Genomic DNA, 6,000 nt, shown 5'->3' on the forward strand with positions numbered 1-6,000 from the left:
AGGAGGGAAACAGACCTTTTGTCACAGTGGCAGCGCACAGCATAGCATAATTTACCACACTTTTAAGGTGTCAGCCACCAAGAAATTTAACTCCAGCTGCCCCGAGCCGAACCCCCGCAACACCCCATCACTCACAGGCCACCCTGCCCGGCACCCCGAGCTGACAAGCGACTTCCAAGGAGGGGAGAGAGCCCCTCTCCGCTGAGTCTGCTTTGGTCTTCACTGCCCACGCAACTTGTATTTCAATTTTTTCTTACGCTGCAGATGAAGCAGAGCAGACGAAGCCAGGGCAAAGCAAGCAGCAAGGCCTGGTCTATTGATACCTGGGCTGTCTCTCTCACGTGGCAGGGATGTGACAAGTGACACGGCTGTAGTGCAGGGCACACATGGGTGCCACATCCTCTGCTCAAGCTGCAGGGATGTGGCTTATGCAACAACAGTGCATTACACTGGTGACAAAGCTCAACTTCACAGCACCTTGTCTGAGAGATGTCCCTGGAACCTGCTCGCACCTTGAGGAAAGACACCACCCCACCTCCCGGTGGAACAAGCCACCTCTGCTGCAGGGCCCGCAGCCCAGCTTTCTCCACAGGAGTCACAGTGTGAGAAACAAAGTTGTGTTTTTGCAGTAGAGAACTAATTTTCTGTATTCCAAGGTAGTTGTGTAGTCATAATAAGGAGAAATGCTAAGTAGATAAGTGGACAGTAGAAGGCCTCACTGTTCCAAAATAAGGTGGAAGCTTGAGAAAAACAGGATGAGCAGTGTGAGAACAGTAAAACAAAGATCACAAGTTCTCAAAACATAAGAAAGGAGAAATTAAAGGGTTGAAAAAAAGAAAAATTCTACATATATGGTATAGAGGAGCGTCGAGTAGCTTGTGAACCTGTAGTACTCAGCCAATGAGGAAACAGGGGAGGTGATCAGGTGTCGAGTAATAGGGAATAAAAGGTTATGATTTGTTTACTAAAATGCGCTCCTGATTGACAGGATGCCCGTCATTGCAATTATGAATAAAATAGCTTCACAGAAGATCCTGTCTGAAGAAAATTATTTGAGATTTTTCTCACAATTTGGGGGCTCATCCGGGATCTTGTCGCCTGCCGAAGAGTTCTAGCCACCACAGACAGGAAGGTGCACCCCACTGATTTCAGCGGTCCCGTCAGGGGTGGTGGGTTGTCTCGGTACGGCCGGCAAAGGACCGAGACTGTTAATCTGAAGACAGGATCTGCGAAGCTCTGGGGAGAAGGGAGGCTGGCACTGACATACACAGACACAGCCCACATATAGTTCAGCCTGGATCGGGAACAGGCACGGGGATTACTGCTGATAACCTGGACCGGGAAGCCGTGCACGGACTGAGGTAAGGGAAACTTTACCGTATCTTGCCTCAGGTTGGGTTCGGGGAGACTCTGGTGTGGAGTGTGAATGAGACGCGCTTTCAGTGCGAAGCGAGTGTGGAGTCCCGATCCGCGAGGTTCTGTAGTCCCGCGAGGGGACGAACGAGGTCCTCTTGGCTGGAGAGGGACGAAGCGAAAGAGAGACGAGTGAAAGAGAGTCTCGGGGGTTTGGGCCCTTAGGTGTACGGTACCCCGAGCACGGTGAAGTGAGGTGCTTGGCAGTACACCCCACCTCTGTCCTAATCCTAGGTGAAGGCGTGTGGTACCCTGTGGGTGGTAAAGTCCACAGCAGCACGTCAGGAAGAGCTGGGGATTAAGGGTTCCAAGAGTCAGCAGGGTGGGGGTGGAGACCCCGGGATTGTGCCTAAAGATAGCCCTTTGGAGAGAATGATAAGGATTTGGAAAAACAACCCAAAAACTAGGGAAAAAGATTAAAAGATATATAATTAAAAAATGGTTTGATATTGTGTAATTGTCTGGCCTAAAAAGCCAATAAAAGGAACTTCAGTATTTTGGCCAAAATACGGGCCTGATGAAAATTCAGGCTTGAAATTTATATGTAAACAATAAGGTTCCGTTTTCGGAGGAGGAATCAAGTTATGCTCCCTATAATCCTAATATTGCACCGGAGGCAGCGGAAGCTGCTCCAGGAGGGGGACAGGGACTGCAATTGACACTGTCCCTGGAGAAGTCACACCGGGGAGCGCAGAGCGGAGGAGGCGGAGGGGTCCCGGTGGGGCCTCGGGGCCGTGCGGGACCGACGCGGGGCCGGTGCCACTTCCCCCTTACCAGCAGAGAGGTTAGGAGTTTTAAGAAGGAAATGAAGTCTTTAATTGAGGGCCTAGCAGAACAGTCAAATCCGTTTCTAAGGCCTAATTTGTATTCCTGGGGGGGAAATGTCAATCTTGAGTATGTTATTCCCTGGAAAACAATGTTTAGGAGGGGAATGATTTGCCAGGCAGCTATGCAAGAATGGGAAAGAACTAACACCCCCCCCCAGACCGAGAGTAATTCCGATGGAGCAGAAATATCTGCTTATCTAACTGCGATAATAACAACCCACAACACAGAAATCATATGAGAGACTCGGGGCCAGAATGAGAAAGTACTCGGGGATGAATCCTGAGGACCCAGTAGCCCAAGGGCTCTTTAAAGTTCATTTTGTGATTAAAGCCTGGCCAGATATGCAGAAAAAGCTCCAGAAGGTGGGAGGATGGAGTGAACAGTGCAGGTAGTATGAAGGTATATGCCAGGAGGGGAGATGAGAAGGAAAAGTAGAGAGCGAAACAAATGGTATTCACAGTGTACCAGGTAGTGAGGCAGAGGGCTAGAGATAGAGGGACTTTCGGGAGTCGGGCACAGGATGGAAAGGGGAGGAAGAGAGATGAAGGAAGGACAGACAAGGAAAACTACCTGTGTTGCAGCCTAAATCCTAGCAGGGACAGGCTTTGAGAAGATGTTTTAAGTGTGGCCAGACCGGCCACTTCAAATAGGAATATCCGGAGTGGAAGAAGGAGGAGAGATTGTTGTTATAAATTCAGAATAGGGGAGTCGATGCTTCTCAGAAAGCTAGTTCCCGGATAAATGAAAAAGTGCACCTCAAGGGCTCCTCAAGTGTACCTCAATGGGGATCACACTGCAGTTATCGTTACAGGCAAAACAGACTTAGCATAGGAAGATTAATAAAATTTATTACCTATCACTGATGGGCTGGAGCGACGAGAAACAAAGAAACAAGCTGGGGGCATCTTCCGCCATCCACTCTCTTCTACCTCTTCCCTGCCCTGAGTGGCATGGAGGGGGCCGGCAGTGGGGGCTGCCATCATTTTGTGGTGCTTCGTTTCCACTGCTCCTTCATGGTCACTCTCCCCCCTGCTCTGGTGTGGGGTCCCTCTCGTCAGGTTCCGACCTTCCTGGTCTGTTCCTGAATGGGCTGCAGCGTGGAGATCTACTCCGCTGCGGTACACCATGGGCTGCGGGGGGGTCTGCCTTCCCCACCAGGGGCCTTTCTGTGGGCCGCAGGGGGACTTCGGCTCCGGCACCTGGAGCACCTCTGCACTGCACTCCTCCTCCTCTGCACTGACCTTGGTGTCTGCAGGGAGGTTTCTCACTCCTCACTCTCCCAGCTGCTGTTGTGCAGCAGTTTTTTTTCCTTTTCTTGGATGTGCTGTCATAGAGATTTAAACTGCATTGCTTATGGCTTGGCTCTGGGCAGCAGTGGGCCCCTTTGGAGCTGGCTGAAACTGGCCCTTATTTATCTAACATGGGGCAGCTGCTGGATTCTTCTCACAGGGGCTACCACTGCAGCCCCCTCCACTACCAGAACCTTGCCATTGAACCCAATACACTGGGGCAGCTAGGTCATTACTGGCCTGTAAAGTATCAGGGCTTAAATTAACTAATGAAACCCTAAATGTGATGGGGGTAGAAGGGGCTGGGATAACAGTGCCACCTTTGGGGGGGATACCAAGCTGAGACTAGGGGATAAAATGATCACTGGGCAATTATTGTCTGCACCCGGGGCAGGGACTAACTTGTTGGGAAAGGATTTGATGATGAAATTGGGCATTCAAATAGTAAATTGTTAGGCTGGAATAACAGTGTTATTAATGGGGTGCTCTCAGACCCTGAGAGCAAAGATATATTCACCTCTGACTGGAAAGACCCTGAAATGGGGGCGGAAGCAACAATACAGATGGACAGTTTTACCTCAGGGGTTTACAGGGCCACCAATTTATTCGGGCAAGTTCTAGAACAAATTTTGGAGTAATTCTAACCTCCAAAGGAGGTGTTACTGTTACAATATGTGGATGATCTTTTATTGTCAGGACAGGAGAAAACAGTTGTGAAGGAAGCCACTAACAAGCTATTCGACTTTGTGGGAAAACAGCGCTTGAAAGTATTGGAAAATAAATTAAAATTCGTAGAAAGAGAAGTCAAGTATTTAGGGCATCTAGTGTCTGAGGGGGAATGAAGAATAAATCCAGAGGGGATTCAGGGAATTGTTGAGCTACCCCTACCCAAAACTAAAAAGAAGTAAAAAGTTTTAAGAGAAAGAGGTTTCTAAGGAATGAGGAGTGTTGTGGTTTAGCCCGGCTGGCAGTCAAACACCACACAGCCGTTCGCTCACCCTCCCCCCCTCCCTCTCTGGGATGGGGGAGAGAAACGGGAAAGTGAAGCCTGTGAGTTGAGATAAAGACAGTTTATTAAGACAGGGAAAAGAATAACAACAATAATAATAATAATAGTATTAATAATAATAATGTGTACGAAACAAGTGATGCACAATGCAATTGCTCACCACCCGCTGACCAATGCCCAGCCTATCCCCGAGCAGCCGGCCCCCCCTCCACCCCGGCTAGCCACCCCTATATATTGTTCAGCATGACGTCAGATGGTATGGAATACCCCTTTGGCCAGTTTGGGTCAGCTGTCCTGGGTCTGTCCCCTCCCAGCTCCTGCTGCATCCCTAGCCTGCTCGCTAGCAGGACAGAGCGAGAAGCTGAAAAGTCCTTGGCTTGGTGTAAGCACTGCTCTACAACAATTAAAACATCAGCATGTTATCAGCGCTCTTCTCATCCTAATCCAAAACATAGCACCCTACCAGCTACTAGGAGGAAAATTAACTCTGTCCTAACTGAAACCAGGACAGGAGTCACGAAGTCCAAAGGAAAACAGATACTCCCTGATGGGAGAGAAATGCTGAATAAAGTACTAATGAGGCAAATATTAACTGTTTTACATCAAGAGGGTCATTGGGGAACTCAAGCAACGTGTGACGCTGTGCTATGGAAATATGTATGTGTAGGAATAGATATATACTGTGGCTGAACAAGTACGCAGGAGTTGTGTAGTATGTCAAAAGGTAAATAGGAAAATTATCTGCAGTCAGCCCAAAGGGGGGCGAGAACCAGGAATTCAACGCTTCCAGAATGTATAGGTAGATTTTACAGAACTCCTTACAGTAGGTAGATTTAAATACTTATTAGTCTTGGTCGATCATTTGTCAGGGTGGGTGGAAGCTTTCCCTTCAGTATCTGCTACTGCGAACATAGTAACTAAAGTAATTCTAGAACAAATAACTCCCAGGTATGGAATTGTTGAAAACATTGACTCTGATCAAGGAAATCACTTTATGTCAGAAATATTGCAAGGGCTAATGTGGACTCTAGGAATTAAGTGGAAATTTCACACTCCCTGTCATCCTTCCTCTTCTGGAAGGGTGGAGCAGATCAGACAGTAAAGAAGCAATTGACTAAGTTCTGGAAACTCAGCTTCCCCAAACAAAGTGCTTACCTTTGGCGCTTCTCCGAATTCAAACTGCACCAAGAAAAGATGTGGGAGTTTCACCATATGAAATATTATTAGGATTGCTGTACATGGACAAAGGGAATGAATTATCTCAGTTTGAGACAAAAGATGCTTTTCTTAAGAGCTATATACTGGGGCTGTCGTCCTCTTTGTCATCTCTCAGGACCTGTGGATCATTAGCTCAAACCCCACTCTTGGAAGTCCTGATCCATCCATTCTGAGCAGGAGATTGGGATCTGATGAGAACATGGAGAAAACTGAAACTGCAACCTGAGTGGAACGGACTGTTCC

Source organism: Cygnus olor (assembly GCF_009769625.2).
Source record: "Cygnus olor isolate bCygOlo1 chromosome W unlocalized genomic scaffold, bCygOlo1.pri.v2 SUPER_W6, whole genome shotgun sequence".
Taxonomy (NCBI): Eukaryota; Metazoa; Chordata; class Aves; order Anseriformes; family Anatidae; genus Cygnus; species Cygnus olor.